Source organism: Littorina saxatilis, linkage group LG6 (assembly GCF_037325665.1).
Source record: "Littorina saxatilis isolate snail1 linkage group LG6, US_GU_Lsax_2.0, whole genome shotgun sequence".
NCBI classification, from domain to species: Eukaryota; Metazoa; Mollusca; class Gastropoda; order Littorinimorpha; family Littorinidae; genus Littorina; species Littorina saxatilis.
In genome coordinates, this window is record NC_090250.1 from 23040567 (window position 1) to 23063329 (window position 22763).

General features: G+C 42.6%; 1 long non-coding RNA gene across 1 annotated transcript; it reads left to right on the forward strand.

Annotated features, from left to right (window-relative positions):
• Nucleotides 1-8026: 8026 nt before the first annotated feature.
• Nucleotides 8027-12466, forward strand: LOC138968780 (uncharacterized). Its single transcript, XR_011456281.1, has 2 exons — nucleotides 8027-8742; nucleotides 11800-12466. It is a non-coding gene; the product is annotated as an uncharacterized lncRNA (long non-coding RNA).
• Nucleotides 12467-22763: the final 10297 nt, after the last annotated feature.

The following is a 22763-nucleotide window of genomic DNA, read 5'->3' on the forward strand; positions in this document are numbered from 1 at the left end:
TTATTGTGCTTCGTTTATCGATACAACGTCTTGTGCACGGGTCAAAATGTGTGTGTCAGGGGCCGGGGTCGTTTTACTTGATGGCGGATACCTATATCCCTCCACAGCCCTCCCCCCCCCCCCTCCTCCATTCATAAATGAATACCTGGTACTCCCCCCATGTTCAGTTTGCTATGCCATCTCGATAGCGGATACCTATATCCCTCCACAGCCCCCCCCCCCCCCCCCCTCCTCCATTCATAAATGAATACCTGTGGCGCTCCCCTTATTCATTGACTTTGGTATGCCATTTCGATACCTACATAACCCCCCTCCTCCATTCATGAATGAATACCTGTGAATACTGTGAGTGTCTGAACTCTCTCTCATTCAGTCACCCACAAACGTTTGTTTGGCTGGGAGCCAAACCGCTGCGCACCTGTGTCCCGTGGCACGATGACACAGCGAAATGGCAGATCACTCCTTTACGCGCAGCGCCAACATTAATTTCACCTCGGCTTTAGATTCTCATTTTCATCATTACTCAAACCTAGGTATTGCGTTAGTCCCGCGTGTGCATTTTGAGACGAGTTGTATGCCTGTGTTTTTTTTTCTATGACTTATGTTGTTTCAGCATTAATGTGAGGTACGTTTCTCGTGCGAAATAAAAAGACAATTAGCCCTAGTTGGAAGAAGGAGACTGCCTTTAATGTTAGCTGAATGGAGACCCACATTCCCTCCATGAAGGTTAAAATGGCCTTTTCGTCAAAATTACGTTTAAAACGTTGATATTCCTGTCTGCAGTGGTGAAGGGACGAAGTGTTAACGATGTGTGGCTTTGCATGGAGGGGTCGGTCGTACTTCATACACGCGGAGAGAGAGAGAGAGAGAGAGAGAGAGAGAGAGAGAGAGAGAGAGAGAGAGAGAGAGAGAGAGAGAGAGAGAGAGAGAGAGTTTATAAGGGTTGGTATCACTGTATACGTCTGTTTTGTGCGGTCGCGCTCACGTGTGTGTGTGTGTGTGTGTGTGTGCGAGCGAGCGCGCGCGCGCGCGTGCATATGCATGCGTGTGTGTGCGCCACAGAGATATAGAATATTCTATATCTCTGTGGTGTGCGCGCCCGCAATCTCTCTCTCGAACCGATTGCTAGCGTTTATGCGTACGTGAGCATGCGTGTGTGTGCGCGCCCGCAATCTCGCTCTCGATCGATTGCTAGCGTGTATGCGTGCCTGTGTGAGTGAGCGTATGTGCTTTGTTGTGAATGTATCCTTGGCACAAAGGATCAAAAATCCCCAAAATAAGGCCTTAAAAAAATAAGCCCTTATTTTCAAAATAAGGCCTTATTTTAGGAAATAAGCCCTTATTATAAAAAAATAAGGCCTTATTGTGAAAATAAGGCCTTAAATATCTATAGTCATTACAAATGAAGGCGTAAAGAAATAAGGCCTTATTTATTTTAAGGCTGGAGTACACTTTGGAAAGTACGTTGGAGTAGCCTCCCTTCCCGGATTTAGAACGCGTTTCATGTCGTAACAGATTATCCACTTATTAGCCATATCCGTATGCAAAATAATCAAATAAACATTAGGAAATGGCAGACGTTTACAAATATCGACATTCTCTATCAGTGCAATAAAAAAACAATCGTTAGAACTTGCATTTACGACATGTCGTGCGTGAGAACGTGTCAGTAAACAAGCACTTGTTGCCTGGCTGAAGAACCCTACGAGTCAATCTAAAACAGACGACAAGTAATGGAAAGCAGTCTGCGGATAAACATAACAAACTACTGATGAAAAAGTGTGTTCATCCCTGCTCTGGATAAAAGACATCGGACTGATGACAACGTGGCAGCGTTCACGCGAAAAGATTGTTTTCAGATTATCGCTTCTACATTATTTTTATTGCACGTACTTGGGGCAGATCTGAATTTCACACTGGAAGATGACAAATCGGTTTTGTGAGTTGAGAACCACATGTTCTTTGTACAGAAATCACGATGGGACAAGATGCAGATTGTGTTGAAGAGATGTTTGCAGATTATCGCATCTACATTTTATTGCTCAGATCAATGCACGTAGTTGGGGTAGATCTGAATTTTGCAATGGAAGACGACAAATCCGTCTTGTAAGTTACCACATGTTCTTTGGCGGCAGAAATCACAATGGGACAAGATGAGGATTGTGTTGAGGGGGTTAATACTGACTGACTTTAGATGAAGAGTTCCTAGACCTGGTTTTTGTAGAGAGGCATCATGATGATATCCTGTTTTTTTTAACGTTCTTGGTGACAACGCGCCAGAATCGCACGAAGATCGAACTCTCGAAGAAAACAAGTTTATCGCTGAACATCGGAAATGTAAAAGTATTGCTCTTCCTGTCTGATCAGTCTCCCCGTTAAATCCACAGGCTACATTATTTATCAGGTAACTTACCAAACCAGAGTGTGTGTGTGTGTGTACACCGGATTACCACCATCAACGCACCCTTTTGGACTTTTCTACGTAACCTTACTATGCCTGCTGTGACATTCACGAGGATTATTGTCATTCTTGGACAATCGTGTGCCTATGCTGGACTTGCAGGAAGACAAACGGCGCCGGAACGGTATATGTGCTGCCAAGTTTGCACGTCCAGAGCGCAGTGTGAACCGAGAGTGAGTGTGTCATTGTGTGGAAGTTTTGCTTGATTGATTTATTCATGATTTAATTTGCTTTTTGGTTCAATAGTAAAATCTGTGTACGTTATACTTTTTATTTTGTGGTGTGATTCGCCGGAGTGCGAGACCCCCATCCCCGAACGCCTCTGTGGGTGAAATTGTATACTTGTGTAACGTGAGTGTGTAGATGAGAATGTGAACGTTGCTTTGGACCCAGATACACACAGCAGACACCAACGCAACAGCTAAGTTTCAGTCTGACAAAGAAATTCGAGTGACACAACTAATGGCTGTACTTGTTATTTCTCTATTAAAACAAATGTTTCAAGATATTTAGGCCAAAACAAATAAATTGTTTGTTTCTATTAAAATGGCTAAAAAAAAATAGGGTAGGTAGGTAGGTTGTTTTTTTGTTGTTGCCAGGATAGAATTCTTGAAAATAACTAAATGACACATAGAGACAAGACTCGCTATAGATAGATTTATAAAAAAACAAACAAATGTGACAAAGGATATAAAATGATTGTTTTACCAGGTCTGGAATCTTCAGTAGTAATTGCATAAAAAAAGTCTGATATATCAATTATCATGTTAACTTTAATGGGTGCGTTAAATCCTAGTCTGTTTGTTTTTAATGGACTAAGCAATCCTTGGACTGACAGAAAAGATGTATTTTAAAAATATCCAGTTGCTTTTACTTATTTTTGACTCACATGCGAAGCAAAAGTGAGTCTATGTACTCACCCGAGTCGTCCGTCCGTCCGTCCCCCCCGTCCGTCCGGCCGGCCGTCCGGAAAACTTTAACGTTGGATATTTCTTGGACACTATTCTGAGTCTATCAGTACCAAATTTGGCAAGATGGTGTATGATGACAAGGCCCCAAAAAACATACATAGCATCTTGACCTTGCTTCAAGGTCAAGGTCGCAGGGGCCATAAATGTTGTCTAAAAAACAGCTATTTTTCACATTTTTTCCATTTTCTCTGAAGTTTTTGAGATTTAATACCTCACCTATATATGATATATAGGGCAAAGTAAGCCCCATCTTTTGATACCAGTTTGGTTTACCTTGCTTCAAGGTCAAGGTCACAGGAGCTCTTCAAAGTTGGATTGTATACATATTTTGAAGTGACCTTGACCCTGAACTATGGAAGATAACTGTTTGAAACTTAAAAATTATGTGGGGCACATGTTATGCTTTCATCATGAGACACATTTGGTCACATATGATCAAGGTCAAGGTCACTTTGACCCTTATGAAATGTGACCAAAATAAGGTAGTGAACCACTAAAAGTGACCATATCTCATGGTAGAAAGAGCCAATAAGCACCATTGTACTTCCTATGTCTTGAATTAACAGTTTTGTGTTGCATGACCTTGGATAACCTTGACCTTGGGTCAAGGTCACATGTATTTTGGTAGGAAAAATGTGTAAAGCAGTTCTTAGTGTATGATGTCATTGCTAGGTTTAGCTGAAGGTCAAGGTCATGTAAAGGTCAAGGTCAAGCATGTGAGTCGTATGGGCTTTGCCCTTCTTGTTCTAATTGGAAGAAAATATGCACTCTTTTCTGTTCAAATGGGTAGAGGGCGGGGGTAGTAAAAGGATCACAGTTCAAGATTTTGCACGACAAGAGGTGTGTTTCTTTTAACTGTGATAAAGAGCGAAAACTCAACTTGGTATCTAACACTATTTCTGAACACTGTAACCACTTTAGCACTTTTTTTTCTCTTTTTTTTCAGTCTTCCAAACTTCTAATTCAGCTTCAAAAATGATTTTAAAAAAGTATTAGCAACAGTTAAATCACTATTTTGGATATTCTATTTTGCTTCCCTATTTATCTTCTTAAGTTTTTGATCATCTGATTACCTTGCTTTTCTATTTGGAAGATAATATGCACTCTTTTCTGAAAAATGGGTAGGGGGTGGGGGTAGTAAAAGCATCACAGTTCAAGATTTTGCGCGACAAGAGGTGTGTTTCTTTTAACTGTGATGAAGAGGGATAACTCAACTTGGTATCTAACACTATTTCTGAACACTGTAACTACTTAAGCACTTTTAATTTATTTGTTCTGTCTTCCAAGCTTTAAATTCAGTTTATGAAATGAGTAAAAAAGTGGGATTTTTTCTGAATTCACCAGGTAAATCACTCTGTTGGATGTTCTTTTTGCTTCCCTATTTCTGTTCTGAAGTTTTTGATCATCTGACTACCTTGCTTTTCTATTTGGAAGATAATATGCACTCTTTTCTGAAAAATGGGTAGGGGGTGGGGGTAGTAAAAGCATCACAGTTCAAGATTTTGCGCGACAAGAGGTGTGTTTCTTTTAACTGTGATGAAGAGGGATAACTCAACTTGGTATCAAACACTATTTCTGAAAACTGTAACCACTTTTTTTTTTTTTTTTTCTGTCTTCCAAGCTTTAAATTCAGCTAATAAAAGGAGTAAAAAAGTGGGGTTTTTTTCAGAATTCACCAGTTAAATCACTATGTAATGTTGGATGTTCTATTTTGCTTCCCTATTTCTCTTCTTCAGTTTGTGATCATCTGATTGTTATTTTGTTACATTTTCACAATACAATATTGCAACTTATTCAGTAGTGTTTGCATGAAAAAATCTGATACCTATGCTTAAACTTCTGTCGTTATCTTAAAATTTTGCGAGTTAAGCCCTTTATATTTTGTATTTTCCTGATAAAGCAAACATTGAACTAACAGAAAAAGTAACTTTTAAAACTACCTAATCACTTTGAAATTGGACCTCCATAGTATACTCCAGCCTTAAGACCTTAATAAAAATAAGGACTTAAAAAAATAAACCCTTAAAAAAATAAGGCCTTTGAAAAATAAGGCCTTAAAAAAAATAAGGCCTTAAAAAATAAGGCCTTATTTTTCTGCGTATCACTACTGATCACCCTAATAGCATCACACAATAATTTAATGACACATATAGACGACAACACACACACACATACACTCATACGCACGCGCACACTCACGAACGCACATATGCGCGTGAGCGCGAAAAAAAGATAATGAATGGAACAAGAGAAAACATTTTCAAACGATAAACATTATGACACTGGTTGAAATCGGTTGTCGCACCTGGACTCTCCTGTACACCTGTACCGACCCTAACGCATTTGCAAAAACACACACATGCACACGCACACACACACACGCACTCACACACACAAACACACAAACCAAGACACACAGACACATAAAGACATTACAACACACAAACACACACACACACGCACGCACGCACACACACACACACCTCTCTCTCCCTCTTTCTATCTTTGTCTCTCTGTCTGTCTGTCAGTCCGTCCATCAGTTCGTTCGTCAGTCCGTCTGTCTATCTGTCTGTCAGTCCGTCTGTCTGTGTCTCTCCTCTCTCTCTCTCTCTCGAACGCCGCTTATTTTTTAAGGCCTTATTTTTTTTAAAGCCTTATTTCCAATATGACCTTAGAAAAATAAGGCCTTATTTCTGGTAAGGCCTTATTCTAAAATAAGGCCTTAAAAATAAGCCCATAAAAAAATAAGTCCTTATTTTAGAAATAAGGCCTTATTTCTTGAAAATAAGCCCTTATTTCCTGAAATAAAGCCTTATTCGTTTAAGGCCTTATTTTTGGCCCTTTCTGCCAAGGATATGAATGAGTCAGTCCAAGCCCACACTTCCCATTCAGTCCCCGACAGAGACTTGGAGGCGGTCCAAACCACAGCATTCCTGTGGCCGCATAACATGTGCATGTGTTGGACGAACTAGAATGAGTGACGGGTTGTTTTGGCTTGCCTCATCGAAAGTTCATTCTCAAGCCGCTTTCTCCCCCTATACCCACCTCAGTGTACGAGAAAGGTCCGTCTGTACTGCACCGTTGTTGGTAGAGTGCAGACTTTGTTAGATATGATTGAAAGTGCGTAACTTTTTAACCAGTGCAGACACAAAACATGTATGCTGAAATGAACGACTTTTGAACCAATGCACTTACTTTTTAACTAATGCACACACAAAACATGTATGCTGAAATGAACGACTTTTAAACCAAAGCACTTACTTTTTAACTAATGCACACACAACACATGTATGCTGAAATGAACGACTTTTTGACCAATGCACAGAAGAAATATGTACAGTTTGCCCTGCTGAAATGAACGACTTTTAAACCAATGCGCACAAACACACAAATATCACGTAAGCTGGAATGAACGACTTTTTAACCAATACACACACAAAAGCATATAGGCTAGATTGAAATGTTACGACTTTTTTTAAACTGAGGCACATTAGGCTGAATATTAATAATATATTAGGCTGAATGAACGACTTTTTAACTAAGGCACTCAAACACAGGTCATAGAAGATTAAATTAACGACTTTTTAACCTATGCAGACAGAAGAAAGCTCCTGAGCTAAAATGTGCCACTTTTTGTTTACCAATGCACTGTAAACAACGCTTGGGTGAGAGCAAACAGTGACCTTTCTCTCCACAAGCTCGTAAACAGCTCTTATTCACGGGGTGCGTGCTCGTCGATAATGCGAGCGAGAATATAATGCAAGTGCAACGCTGAAATCTCATTAGTCATGACAAAACTAACCTTACCAAGCAAAGTGCAGGATTAAAGTCACAGTCTAAACTATCCGGCTCTTTCTTTCCGATCTGGCCAGGCTTGGACATGGTAAGTGACACACAAGGCCAACCATCCCGACTTCGGCACGGTTGGCCTAGTGGTAAGGCGTCCGCCCCGTGATCGGGAGGTCGTGGGTTCGAACCCCGGCCGGGTCATACCTAAGACTTTAAAATTGGCAATCTAGTGGCTGCTCCGCCTGGCGTCTGGCATTATGGGGTTAGTGTTAGGATTGGTTGGTCCGGTGTCAGAATAATGTGACTGGGTGAGACATGAAGCCTGTACGTGCTGCGACTTCTGTCTTGTGTGTGGCGCACGTTATATGTGAAAGCAGCACCGCCCTGATATGGGCCTTCGTGGTCGGCTGGGCGTTAAGCAAACAAACAAACAAACCATCCCGACTTGAAGACATACCTGACAAATCAAAAGCCTGGATGCTTTCTGTGCAGAGTGGGATTTTGATTATGAACTACATTTTTGAAATTAAAAAGTCAGTCTACATAATCAACTCATTCAATACACACACGCACGCACACACACACACACACACACACACGCACGCACGCACGCACGCACACACACACACACACACACACACACACACACAAACACACACACACACACACACAAACACACACACACACACACACTCTCACAAAATCTGTTCCAAGTTCTAATGGGAGGAATGGTCTTGTCCCATGTAAAAGCCTTGGCAGATTTGGGTTAGTGAGCAGATGTGTTTGCACGCCGATGATGATGCTTCATGGGCGGGGATGTAGCTCAGTCGGTAGCGCGCTGGATTTGTATCCAGTTGGCCGCTGTCAGCGTGAGTTCGTCCCCACGTTCGGCGAGAGATTTATTTCTCAGTCAACTTTGTGTGCAGACTCTCCTCGGTGTCCGAACACCCCCCCGTGTGTACACGCAAGCACAAGACCAAGTGCGCACGAAAAAGATCCTGTAATCCATGTCAGAGTTCGGTGGGTTATAGAAACACGAAAATACCCAGCATGCTTCCTCCGAAAGCGGCGTATGGCTGCCTAAATGGCGGGGTAAAAACGGTCATACACGTAAAAGCCGTGGGAGTTTCAGCCCATGAACGAACAAACAAACAAACAAATGATGCTTCATGTCCCACAAGCTGAACGTTTATTAGGGACTTATTTGGTGGTTCGCGAGCAAGAGTTTGCACGGGAATGACTGTGCCTTTAAGTACTAAGCGACTTCTCCAGTGACAATGTCGGTACGTGCGTTGCACAGCCAGCAAGCTTATTTGGTAGGTAGGGGGTCACGCTATGCCCTCATAATTCCCCTCGCGTCAAATAAGTTTTATCGCCTGGCTCGATCGCTGATAACCAAGTTGGCATCTAGACATGTCACGCGGTCGTTTGTCATGCTGTCAGTGTCAGTGGTGTTTACGTGCACACCTATGTGTGCCCCCAACCTAGAGCGCAGCGTTTAGCCACACACTCGGAGGTGAAGTGAGTTGAACATTTCAAGTTGGTTGGTTGGTTATTGGGTTGTTGTTTTACATCGTCCCTACATCCTACATGGTTAGCCGGGGTTGATGCAAGTATGACAGTTTTTAAGTGTAAGTATTTAGACTAATAGGTCACTACATGAGCTTCCTATATAGTATTGTTGAAGTCAGACGTTCAGTCCTCCAAGCCGTCGCGATATAACCTTGAACGGTTGAAAACGACGTTAAACACAAAATAAAGAAAGAAAGTCCTCCAAGCTCAAAAACAGTTTTGCACATCTAGGCTACAACACTTGATCCCCACCGGGCGACACGAAAACAAAACATTAAATGATAAATTTAGAAACATTTGAAAGGGATTTAAGTGAACTGTTAAGACACCACGGTACACATTTATGCAGGAGGCTATGCTGTACTCTGGCAAACAGTAGCATCCCCTACGAGGGCTTTGGTCTCACTGCAGGTGGGTCAGTGGTTTCACTTAATATGTTTCAATCAATATTCATCTTTATAATAACAAAATAATTATTGTTCAGATGACATCGGCGCGAAAGAAGAGGGACGCTTAATAATGTACTGACTTCACGCAACACAGCCATTCTTGACATAATCTGCCAACTGAATGTTCCAGTAGTTCAACACTCCAGAGCACTCATTTGTACTGTGGACAGCCAGATTGTTTTTGGCGAGTTGATCTCGGTCGGAACATCAGTAATATTATCGAGTCAATATGCAACTCTTATATGGGCGAAAGGTGAGTGATCTATGCGTAGATGAGTCCGATACCAGTACCAGATTATTCCGATGACGGTTTATCTTATTCGCTGTGCCAGCAATACTGGCTATTGCATAGCACTAGCAGTGCGTAATGTTCTACCGCGTAGTTAGCAAATTGCAGCTGCTACTGGCGTCAGACCAGACAATCCAGTGTTTATCTGAATACCAGGGTTATGTCATCAGAATGCTTCGTTACCGTGAACTGTAAGGTAGGTAGGTATGCCTGATTGTAGACGGGATGCAGCTCAGTGGTAAAAGTGTCTGGCTTCAAAACCAGTTCGTTCTCCAAATTCGGCGAGTCTAGACTGTTTGTCGGATTCCCGACACATCTGCGTGCAGGCATGCGCACGTTAAAGATCCCAGGTTCACGGCGAAGGTCTTATGGCGTGGAAACAGGCGTGCAGAAAAAACGTTAGCGATGTTGCGCGCTATCCCTTGGATTTCTGTAATTAATGGTAGTTCTTATTGGACAGAATAATTAAATGCGTTTGCCTTACATGTATTAAGTCTGACAGAAAATAATCAGCCTGACCACTGCGTTTATTACCGAGAGGCATTTTAAAACCCTGACGGTCGTTGAATCAGTTGACGTCAGCGCTGCCACTAATGTTCACCAGAGTTGGCGTCGGACGTCGTTTGCTTTATACCCACGTCACAAACGACGCAAAACTCCAGGGATCAAAGTTCCCCTCCGAAAATCCTGATTTTGAAAATAATTTTAGGATAAGACAGTGTCTGGATTGTGGAGAGAAAAAGATTCCACGTGGAAATGTTAATGATTTTAAACTTTAATTTAGTTTTTTGTATTCGTTTCTTTATTTTGCATTCCCTTGCAAGTAGTGACTCCAAGTTGTATCAGAAACCAGTAGAATGGTCTAATTTTCTGGGAACTTAGACGTCAACAGGGACGCATCCCTTTCAACCCGCCGGGACCTTGGCGGCCCCATGGACCCCGGCTTTTTTTCTTCTTTTTTTGTCGCTTCTGTTGTCTGTACCCAACTTTCATCTATGAAACTCCTACTCCGGGTGGCTTATTTTCAATGTTAGAAAAGCATCTTCCTCCAGTTGAGTTAAAAAGCCATTCTACCGCACCCCAAGACGCCACACGTTTGGCAGGTAGCCAAACCACAGCATACTTGCGGGAACCTTGACAGTGTCAGTGGCGTTGCCGTTCGCGTTGGACGTGCGATTGCGGGCCCGCGCGGCGTATCTGTCCTACCTATCAGAGAAATTAGGCCCCGGCCAAGCCCATCTTGATGAGGTGGTGCGTCGACAGGCAAAACGAGATCGTGTGTGTGTGTGTGTACTGTGGTTTCCAGACACTGTAGGCACTTTTTTTTTCTTTTTCTTTTATATAACTCTGATGATGTCTAAGTGACGTCATTGACGTCCTCTTCGTTTTCCTTATTATCAAAAGTGGAGAAAGAGGGGGGTCATAGAGAGAGAGACAGAGAGAGAGACACACACACACACACACGCACGTACACGCACACACATATATAAAGAGAGAGACACACACACACACAGAGAGAGCGACCGATAGAGAAAGAGAGAGAGGGGAAGACAGAGAGAGAGAAAGATAGAGAAACACACACAGTTGAGAGAGAGTTGCAGCACTTAAAAGAGGTAAAGGTGGGAGATACGGCTAGCTTCTGGCCCTGCTCAGGTAAAATAGGGGCTGGGGAGGAGAGAGGAGGGGGGTGGGTGGATAAGGTGAGATAGCGCAGCCGCCAGAAGCAAGCATTGTGATAAAGTATTGCTGCCTCTTGGCACACGACCAGGAAAAGGGGGCATCTTGAAGGCTTTTACCTGCAACCTTCCTGCTTCTTTTCTCCCCCCCTCCCCCCCCCTCTTGCTTTTGCAGCTTTACTTGCTGTGGCGGAAATGATTCTGTGTGGGGGGGGGGGGGATGGATGTACGTGGTGGTGGATGGGTGTGTGTGTGTAGGAGATGAATGGTGAATCTGTGTGTCCGGAGAGGGGAGGGGGGGGGGAACAAACATGCAGAACTTATTCTTCAAAATGTCGATAGGTCTTGAAATGTATAACATACATTTCGTATGTACTTGTAGTTATGACCATATTGGACTGCCTTTGTGTCATCACTGTGTTCTCCTCCGTGCCACACAAGGGCTTACAGGATTAAACTTCAACCTGAAACGTGTGTGTGTGTGTGCGTGATGGGGTGGGGACGAGGGGGTCGATAGTTGGCTGGTGTGTGAACTTTTTTCCATTGTTGTTTGATTGTATGCTAATCGTCTTGACCCCTTTGTGTGTTGCAGATTTCCAGAGAGTCTATAGACGCCGTGAAAGACTACTTCCGCAAAGACATGGGCAAGTCAGACTGGATACTTATTATGGAACTCAAGAAACTCTTCGAGATTTTGTGAGCTTGCTACTCACAAAACATCACAAAACGGACAAATTTGGATGCCTGGATTATGGAAATGTGACATTGAAATTATCATTAAAGGGAGTTTTTAATAATGAGGTGACTGTATATTTTCAACTTCTGAGGAATTGCGTTGAATTAGTATCATCATGATCTCTCCTGTGGAAGACAATAAAGGTGGTCTATTTACCAAAAGAAAGACAAATAATTCGATGCTAAGAATCAGGAAACTTGAAATAAAAATGGAAAGAACAAAATTATTAAAGGGAATTTTAATTATTTGGTGGCTATTTGAATGTGCTGTGCATTTTCCTCTTGCGATGTTGTGTTGAATTACTATCTCCTATGACAGAAAATAAAGGGGTTGAATTAAGATGCGCAGGAGGTTTAACAAAAATCAGTTTTTATACCACAAATTGTGTTTTGTTTTTTAATTCTTGAGTAAGGTTTAAAGATGATTGTGTTGTTGAAAATAAGAAGAACGTCGTTTTTGTCCTAACTGTCAAATGAATTGTTTCAAGCACTGTTTTGCAATTTAAATTTTGTTTGTTGTCGAAGGCTTCTGTGATTTCTTCCAGATTCTTGGTGATGATATTCGAGGTGAATGAATGGGGGGGGGGGGGGGGGGAGGAGGAGAGGGGGGAAACAGTCATAGATGTGTTAACTTTCCTGGCACCTTCTAAAAGCACGGACCGTCCAGTGTAAACAATTCTACTCAACATCTCATATCTGGCCAGGCTTTTTCCATAGGACAAGGTCATCCCTCCACTTGGACGTATACAGAAAATTAACAGCCTAGGTTGGGGAATTTGTAATAGTCAATTGTATTGTATAACGGACACTAGGGACTTTTTGTGAAGTTAATTAATTCAAATATTCTTATTCTGCACATGAAGCATTTAAGGGTGTTGATTTGTGGTATGTGTCCAAGTGAAGGGGTGGCTTTATGCCATGTAAAAGACTGGCCAGATCTCACATGTTGAGCCACACTGTTTCCACTGGAAGTACTGTTCCTTTAAGAAGAGGCAGTACTGTCGATTCTGACTGTCAATGAAGTCAACGCAAGGACCACAAAATACAGTCATTGCTCATAGAACCCGATGTAATGGTTGGCACTACGTCTTGAAGAATCGTTAACAAAAAAAGTACCTTTTATTTACACCCGTGGGCGAAAAGTGCTCGTTCTGCATGGTTCTGTGGCTAACTACCGTCTCCCCTCCTCTCATCCCCCTCCTCACCCCAGGTTTCATGGTTTTATTTCGGCTTTAGGCCCATAGGGCGTTTAAGCTAACAAAATACACACTTAAATCACACATTCAAACACAGTTGCACAGCGCTGAAAGTCCACGAAATGGGGCACTAGCCCTTGGCTAGTACTTTTCATAATTTACTAGCCAGAGAGCAAATTTTTGTATTTTTACTCACCAAACCAACCATTTGTTTCAGCAACTTTACTCGCATTTGGCGAGTAGATTTACATTTCTATACTCGCCACTTTCAGGCCTGCATTGCAATGGGAAGCGTAACGAGAGGTGTGGTTATTTTTGTGGTGAACCTTGGACCTCGGTTTACTTACGTGATGCTTATCACGTGCTGAAGCAATCGACTTTGAAATGACCTTTGTGACTCGCATTTTCGTTTTAAGCCCAATCTGCATGTGGGACAAGGGGAGAACGTGTTGATGTGTCCGACTTCCTTCAGCGTTATATCTTGGGCCATCAGTTGTCGTTGGGTTCAGGAATGTTGCAGAAAGAGTGACTTGTTTGAGTTACCTGAAGCAAAGAAGATGTGAGATGAAAATTTGAATTGGAAAAGAAGCGTAACATGTACAGTACTTCTGGTTAGGAAAAAAAGTGTGGCATGCACTTTTGATTGGAAAAAGTGTGACAACTGACATGCACTTTTGAATGAACAAAAAGGGTGGCATGCACTATTGAATAGAAAAATATGTGTAATGCACTTCTTCATAAAACAAGAGTGTGAAATGTACTTCTGGACGAGAAAAAAGTGTAATGAGCAATTTTTCTTGTTTACTGCGAAGTCACACAACATCAAACCTGCTGGGCAAAATTCGGACAGACTTTCAGCGAACCGGGGGGAAGGGGGAGGGGGGGCTGTGTTTTGGGGCTGTGTTTTCTAAGCTAGCAGCAAAACAACCGCCCACAATATATGAACTGTGGCAGCTTGCAAGCTTTATATTTTCTTCAGGTAGACGAACTGATGGGGGGGGGGGGGGGGGGAGGTGTAGGGGAGAGTGAAGGGAGCGAGCACCCAGACAAAAGAAAGGAAAGTAATCCGGCCAGTGTCTACAGTCATGATTGGAGACCTCGTTAGCACCAAACGTGACATGTCTCAATTAGATTCCTCCTGGTGGAAGAAAAAGATTATAGACCTTGAATCAACAAGGTTTTCCGACCTCCGCCACCCAGCCCGGCCGACTTCTCGCCGAAGAGCTTGCTGTCTGTCACTTCGTGGTATGGGGTGGTTGGAATTTTTGGGCTCTCAGTCCCCGCATGTTCCTTGGATTCTTGGGTGTGCTGCGGGTGTTCACAGATCACACAGACTGGCAAACACATGCACACACACACACACACACACACACACATCAAAAGATACACGCAGACAGCTCTTCAGACTGTTTCTCATCATGGCGGCGCAACGTGACGTCACTCGTTGTCAGACCTGCTAGCACGTGCAGCTAATTTCAATTAAGGAAATAGCGCCCGTTTGTCAGGTCCTGGAGAGAACAAGAATCCCAATTAAATCAAGGTGCTTGTCTTGACGGAGGTACGGCTTGACTGTTCCTGTTCACTCGGATTGTATTCTTGCTCCTAATTGCTCACGTCAGCTGTTGTGCATGAGTGTATCAGCCGTGCTGTGTTTTGTAAGTTATGTAAGACTGTCCTTGATAAAGGACGTCTTTTGTTGTGCAATGCATGAAGCACCCGGCGAGACAATTTGGACAAGCATGCATGTTGCTGTCATAACAGTCAGTTTCAAGGCAAAAAGGTATCGGGATGAATACAGATTGCCTGCAAGAAGTTGTCAAGTGAGTGGGAGAAAGCATGCGGTGCACATCTGTCATCGTATTTCTTCCTCATGTCACTCTCTTTGTGGGCGAAAAGGTCTCTGGAATAACAGTATGCATGCAAGAAGTTGTCACACGAGGAGCAAACTTGGTGCTTTATATATCATCCCATTTCTTTTTTCTTAGTTTGCATGAAGTATTTCCTGGGTGTGTGGTTCAATGTTTTTGCCCTTTTCTTTTATTTTCTCATCTTTGTAGTTTTATTCTTTTTCTTCCTCTTCGTTTGCTTCTTTGTGGTTAATGGTGTTTGTCCTTTCTTATTTTGCCTCATCCATCTTTCTTTGTGGTTTCTTTTGCGCTTTTTACAGTTCTGCATCTCATATGAATTGCATTTTATTATCTGTGTCTTTGTCTTTTGTTCCCATCTTCTTATAATATTTGAGAGGAATCGGAAGATAGGAGGTCGCTTGTCTTTCGAGTCTTCAGAGCTGACGTGTTTCTCCTCGCTCAGCGTTTAGAGGGATACTTCACTGGTGACTTTGAATCGTACCTTGTTGGCGAACATGCCAGGAAGGACAGTGTGTGAATAAGAAAATCACTGAGTGTTTAGGCATGTGTCTGCTCCTGAGACAGACGATGAAGCCTGACATTCATTGGGCGAAGTCGACCTCGCAATATCTACTTCACGAAGCTCACTGCACGAAGCTTTGGCACTGAATGTCTGGTAAAAAGACTTCGTCAAGTCATCGCGAAGTCAACGCTGTCAAGAGCATCCTTTTTGGCACTTGGACACATACCAACCATCCAAAAACTGAATCACTACAGTCCAGTCTGCCTTGGCGACCACCTCTTGATAATGACCATGCACCTGCTTACTGAGACCACCCTAAAGTATCCCCGACAAGTTTGTTTCTCTCTGTAATTTACCTCAGTGACCAACTGTCCAGAACGACCAGTCGTTAAAGTTGTTCGTGAAAGACAGGTTCGACTTTACTTCCTGTTCAGGTTGGGATTTTTTGGCTGAATTAATTTTGTTATTGACACCTATGTCAAACTGCAAAATTAATTCGTACACAACTTTAGACTCTGTAAGTCAAATAACTGATTAAATTGGAAGTTTCAGGTTTTTAATGCAATGTCTCTCATATCTCCTTTGACAGATGTTTCTCAAGAAACAGCTCTTGTGTTGAATATGCATGAGGCGTGTGTGTATAATTTTTTGTATATATACATGTAGATGAGCGATTGGAGTTGGAATGTTTTGTTTCACTGAATAATGATAAATACAATATAAATATCTGCATGTGCTGGAGGCAAAATGGGTTTAAATGAATTGTACTTGTTTGTTTTTTATGTTCTTTTTGGATCGTTAACCGACCTCTATCTTGATTAAAAGTGCTGTTTGTTTTTTATATTTAGTCAAGTTTTGACTAAATATTTTAACATCGAGGGGGAATCGAAACGAGGGTCGTGGTGTATGTGCGTGTGTGCGTATGTGCGTGTGTGTGTGTGTGTGTGTAGAGCGATTCAGACTAAACTACTGGACCGATCTTTATGAAATTTGACATGAGAGTTCCTGGGTATGAAATCCCCGAACATTTTTTTCATTTTTTTTATAAATGTCTTTGATGACGTCATATCCGGCTTTTCGTGAAAGTTGAGGCGGCACTGTCACGCCCTCATTTTTCAACCAAATTGGTTCAAATTTTGGTCAAGTAATCTTCGACGAAGCCCGGACTTCGGTATTGCATTTCAGCTTGGTGGCTTAAAAATTAATTAATGACTTTGGTCATTAAAAATCTGAAAATTGTAAAAAAAAATAAAAATGTATAAAACGATCCAAATTTACGTTTATCTTATTTTCCATCATTTGCTGATTCCAAAAACATATAAATATGTTATATTCGGATTAAAAACAAGCTCTGAAAATTAAATATATAAAAATTATTATCAAAATTAAATTGTCCAAATCAATTTAAAAACACTTTCATCTTATTCCTTGTCGGTTCCTGATTCCAAAAACATATAGATATGATATGTTTGGATTAAAAACACGCTCAGAAAGTTAAAACAAAGAGAGGTACAGAAAAGCGTGCTATCCTTCTTAGCGCAACTACTACCCCGCTCTTCTTGTCAATTTCACTGCCTTTGCCATGAGCGGTGGACTGACGATGCTACGAGTAGGCCTATACGGTCTTGCTGAAAAATGGCATTGCGTTCAGTTTCATTCTGTGAGTTCGACAGCTACTTGACTAAATATTGTATTTTCGCCTTACGCGACTTGTTCATCTTTCCTTGCGTCATGGTATTTTTCCTATTGGTTGGCTTTTGATTGTTTTAAAGGGAAAACCTACTTTTCTGAAAAAATATCTACCTTTCTCATTTTTTTATATTTTTTTTTTTATAATTCATTACAAAAATGCAACTCTTGTGGACAGTGGAGCTTATATTGCCGTTGGTTCGTATGTAGGAACAGAAATGTCTGTTCAAAGTAAATGAGAGAAAACAACGCGGAGAATTCATCGCCATATAAATTAATTTCTGCCTTGTATTGTGTTTTACAAAAAGGCTGTCCTGTGGCTTACAGGGAGAAAAACATTAAAAATATTGTATCGTCCTTTGTACATTAAACTGTACTTTTGGTTGATTAGGAGGTGAAGAAAATGTTAATGTTAGGTTTGGACTCTTGATTTTTTCTTTGCTTTTTGATTCGATGAGAAGTCAGCGTGGGTCAAAATATGTACATATTCAACGAGTAACTGCTTGCTTGCATGGTTTGATGAATGTTAAGGGGACTGTTATACATATATTTTTCTGGGAGTAGAAAGTGTGTGAATGTTTGCAGATGTATCAGTGCAGTATTGGAGTGATGGGTGAATATTATAAATCATAGTTGAAATGGAGAAGAAAAAAAACAATGAAAAAGCAACAGGATTGGTTGTCTTTGAGAGGTGAGAAAATATTGGATGTTCATAATGTATCATGTTTGTGATGCTCTGAATGAAATAAAACAACTATGTACCCAATGCGTAATTCGTTTTGAGCTGTGTTGTCTCTTGCGCTGTGTGTGTGTGTGTGTGTGTGTGTGTGTGTGTGTGTGTTTTCTATATTTGACTGGGCCTTAATAACTGATTTGTTGTTAGCTAAGAGAAAAGATAAAGATGCTCTTAGAGGCTTCTAGTTGTGTAGCCCATCTACATATCGATCATTATAAAAAAAAAAAACCCACAAACATCGTTTTTTCAACCATGAACGTCTGTCTTCGACTGAATCACTTTTAATGACGTATGTGTCCAAGCAAGTATCAAATCCTGATGATTAAGATGATTAATCACCCCCTGCTGCCGGCAGCGAGTCTGTGTCTCATACACAATTACCTGTCTACCATTTTGCGTGGGAGGATGCACAGGCGGAACTCCACACAATTACGCCTCAACCTCAAAGAATTTCTCAGATCCAGGTGCTTTCTACTGAGCAAGCTGCTGCCAGGTAATGTGGGAACTCATACTGGCTCTTCTTTGGGCTGTAAACGGGTCTGCTCTCTCTGCCTCTGTGTCTCTGTCCGTCTGTCTCTCTCTCAAAACCAGACATTTGCCGAAGTCTCTCTCCATTGAGAAAATCTCTCTCTCTCTCTCTCTCTCTCTCTCTCTCTCTCTCTCTCTCTCTCTCTCTCTCTCTCTCTCTCTCTCTCTCTCTCTCTCTCTCTCACACACACACACATACACTTGCACTCACGCACGCACACACACAGTCACACGCAAAACCATAATATGCCGAAGTCTCTCTCCATTGACAAAATGATCTCTTTCTCCTTTTCTCTTTCTTTCCTCTCTCTCTGTTCATCCTTTCTCTCTTGCCCAACTATCTCTCTCTCCATAGAGAGCGACCTCTCTTCTCTCTCTCTCTCTCTCTCTCTCTCTCTCTCTCTCTCTCTCTCTCTCTCTCTCTCTCTCTCTCTCTCTCTCTCTTTGTGACTTGTAAGGGAATCTGATTCACGTCATTAAAAAAAAAAAAAAAAGGGCAAAATGAACATTTCGTTGTTTTCAAACAGGGTGTAGGATGCCGAAACTTGGGTGCAGTTCTCGTGGGCGAAGTGGCGAAGGAAGTAGGCATGTTTTGTTTGTTGTTGTTTTTTTGGTTGTTTTTTTCAAACGGGATTGATAGAAGTTGCGATGTTGGCTGGAGGAATGACAACTGGCTAGCTGCTTGCACCAAGGTGTGATCGGGGGCGAAGGAGGTGGTTGTTGCTCGGGTGTGTGCAGTGTGGGTAAGATGGAGCAGGTACGCGGGTAGCGTGGAGCGTTTGAGACTGACAAACCAACGTAAAACGGTGAGAAAACGTATGCATGGAGGAACAGGCGCATATTTACAGTGCACCTGTAAAGGAAGTGTGCTTTGGGGAGTTTTTAGGTTGCGTTGGTTTTAGGACTGATGCCGGTGTGTGTGTGTGGGGGGGAGGGGGGGGGGGGGGGTAAACATAAGGTTTTATAAATAAAAATAAAGAAATAACTGAAAAACTTAAACGGGAGACCAGCAGGATAAGTCTACATTGAAACACTTTTGGGGAACAAGAATGAAGAAGTTGGGGAATAAGCTAAGAAAGTTGTGGGACACAATACTGACCGAATGCGAAGTAGGCTATACTTTTAAAACAAACCAACCAACCAACAAACAAACAAACAAAACAAAACAAAACACTTAACTGCTTGTTATCAGCTAATAAAATACGGAACTGCAGGTTCACAAAGAGTTGGATAGACAGACAGAAACACAGAGAGACTGACAGATAGAGAGATAGAATGAGGGGGTAAATGTTGAAAATAAGAGAGAAAGAGTGAGAGAGAGAGAGATTGAAAGAGAGAGAGCGAGTGAAAGAGAGCGAGAGAGAGCCGGAGCGAGTGAAAGAGAGCGAGATAGAGAATAGAAAGAGAGAGAGACAAAGGGAAGGAGAGAGAGTAAGAGGGATAGAGGGAGAACCAGAGACAGAGAGGGAAAGAGACAGATGGAGAGAGAGATAGAGAAAAGAGAGGGAGAGAAAGACTGTAGAGACAGAAAGGGATAGAGTGAGGGGAGATCAGAGGAAGACAGACGGACAGAGACTGGAGCGGGAGAGAGAGAGAGAGAGAGAGAGAGTGAGTGAGAGAGAGAGAGAGAGAGCCAGAGAAAGAGACCAGAGCGGGGGAGAGAGAGTCGGAGAGAGCGAGACACACAAAGATAGACGGAGAGGCAGAGAGAGAGAGAGCAGGATGGGGAGAGGAAGACACAGAGAGAGACACAGAGAGAGAGACAGACAGAGTAGAGGTCTGAGTGGTGGTGGTGGTGATGGGTAGGAGAGGGGGGGGGGGGGCAAAGGAAACACACGTGGTGATGCAGAAGTTAGAGTGGCGGGCCTTTGATGGTTTGGCTGTGCCCCAAGCCAGGCCGGAAGTCAGCCATAAGACAGAAGCGAGCATCCGCCAGACTCTTCTCCCACTGGTAAACACACAGGGGGTATGTGGCACGGGATAGGGGGAGGGGTGGTGGTGTTGAGGGGGGGGGCGACGGTTGTGTGTGTGGGAGGAGGAGTACAGTGGGGACGTGTGTGTGTGTGTGTGTGTGTGTGTGTTGTGTTGTTGTTTTCAACTACGCAGATGCAATACGTCTTCCGACTGTCCTCAATAACTTATGCTCATCTTCAGGTCCTCTTTGTTCACCCTGTTCCACTTGGTTTTGTATTACATGTATGTTATGTTATATTGCTGTTTTTCCTGTACTTATGTATCTTGTATACGTGTGTCAATAGGCTCTGTGCTTTAATGACAATAAATTCTGATTCTGATTCTGTTCGTGGTGTTGTGTGTGTGTGTGTGTGTGTGTGTGTGTGTGTGTGTGTGTGTGTGCGTCAGTGTAAAGTTTTGTGTGTGTGTGTGTGTGTGTGTGTGTGTGTGTGTGTGTTTGAGAGAGAGAGAGAAAGACAGTGTGTGTGTTTTAAGGAAGATAGGGAGCATGCTACGCTTTTAGGACACTGGCACACAGAGAAAGAGAGAGTGAGACAGAAAGATTGGTGATGGTGATGGAACTTTATTTTACAAGGAGAGAGAGAGAGAGAGTGTGTGAGGAGCAATGCACCATTCACGAACCACGAAATCGTCTGCTGTGTTACGCTAGAGGTGCGGCTAAATCGGTGTCTACCAGAAAAGCACTTGACAGTCACATAGCGTCTTTATCTCCCAAACAAGGAATCCTCGCTTATATTGCAAGATCTCATCCCCATCATCATCATCGTCGTCGTCAACATCAACATCAACATCATCATCATCATCATCATCATCATATTAGCTGCCATAGCACATTGTCACCTATCACTCCAATGTCCAACCCACTAAACCACAGCTTGTGAAAAATCGCGGTCGCCGCCGAGATCAATAATGAACGTAGGTGGTACAAGGATTCTGCCATCGATGTCTGAGTCATCGAGGACCCATCGCACCGAGCGTACCTTGACCTCAGACACTTCCATGATGTCACCGCGGAAAATTCCTTGACCCGACCGTACACGGCACATTTTTTCACTTTGAAAACGATCGCGTATCGATATTCTTGCTGGACACAGCTAGCAGTGGGCATAATGTACACGACCTGCGTCAGGTCTTCGGCACATTCACGATACATTTTGAACACCAAAATCTTCTAAATCAGATTTAGCATGCAGGCTTTGGCGTTCAAAAGGACTCAGGATGTAATGGAAGTCACGGTGACGTCATAATATTATACTGAAAGTTAAGTCGACATTTTGAGAATCATTCATTCAGTGTGGCGACTTACGAAGCTCACACTGACGAGGCTACATCTGAATAATTATTGTCAGTTTTTCCAATATCCCGATAAGGTCAGAATTTCCACTCTCAGCGAGGGAGACGAAAAACGCTGGGTGCGCAAATGGAATTGTCACCGGAATGAAAATAATGCACGAGCACACGTGAAGCGTGACAGTGGTGACTCTTCGAGCATACACTCATCAGACAGATCTAACTCTGGTCACGGTTTGCCTGCAGACTGGGTGGTCCCGGTGTATAATGAAAAATGTTCCGCTTGGGAAAAAATCCTAAAGACGGTCCTTAATTTGAGCCCGAAGTCGACTTCGCGAAGCCTTTTTTAGCGAGAAGTCAGTGCTTAGGAATCGTGTGGCTAGCTTCACGAAGTATACTTCGCGTATTCGACTTCGATGAGTTTGAGCGGACTATTTTTTCATAGGACAGAAAGTCCTAGCCCTTATTTAGGAGTAGGGCTTTCGTTCCTGGGGGACAACTTTTCCTTTGACACCGGTTTTCATTCCACTGACGTTCATGCTGTAGGCTGTCATCACAGAACTTCAATCAATACATTACCAATTGAACGAAACTGTTGTGTGTGTTTGTGTGATAAAAGTCTGTGGGTCTGTGCACGTTCAGCGGTACTTGAAATGTGATATGGAAAATAGCTGTCTTGGAGTGAGTATTTCTGGCTGTCTACCTCCCCCTGTCTGTCTGTCTGTCTGTCTGTCTGTCCGTCCGTCTCTCTCTCTCTCTCTCTCTCTCTCTCTCTCTCTCTCTCTCTCTCTCTCTCTCTCTCTCTCTCTCTCTCTCTCTCTCTCTGGTGTAGCATAATTAATGTACAGGTATGCATTTGACATACTTTTTTTATTGCACATTTAACACCGACAATTGTACATTACATAATCATTTTGTGCTGACAAGAGTGTGTGTGAGAGAGAGAAAGACAGAGTCAAAGCGAGACAACCAGACACAAGTGAAATAAAGAGGAATTTCACTGCAAAAGACTTACACACAAACAGAGACAATAAGAGA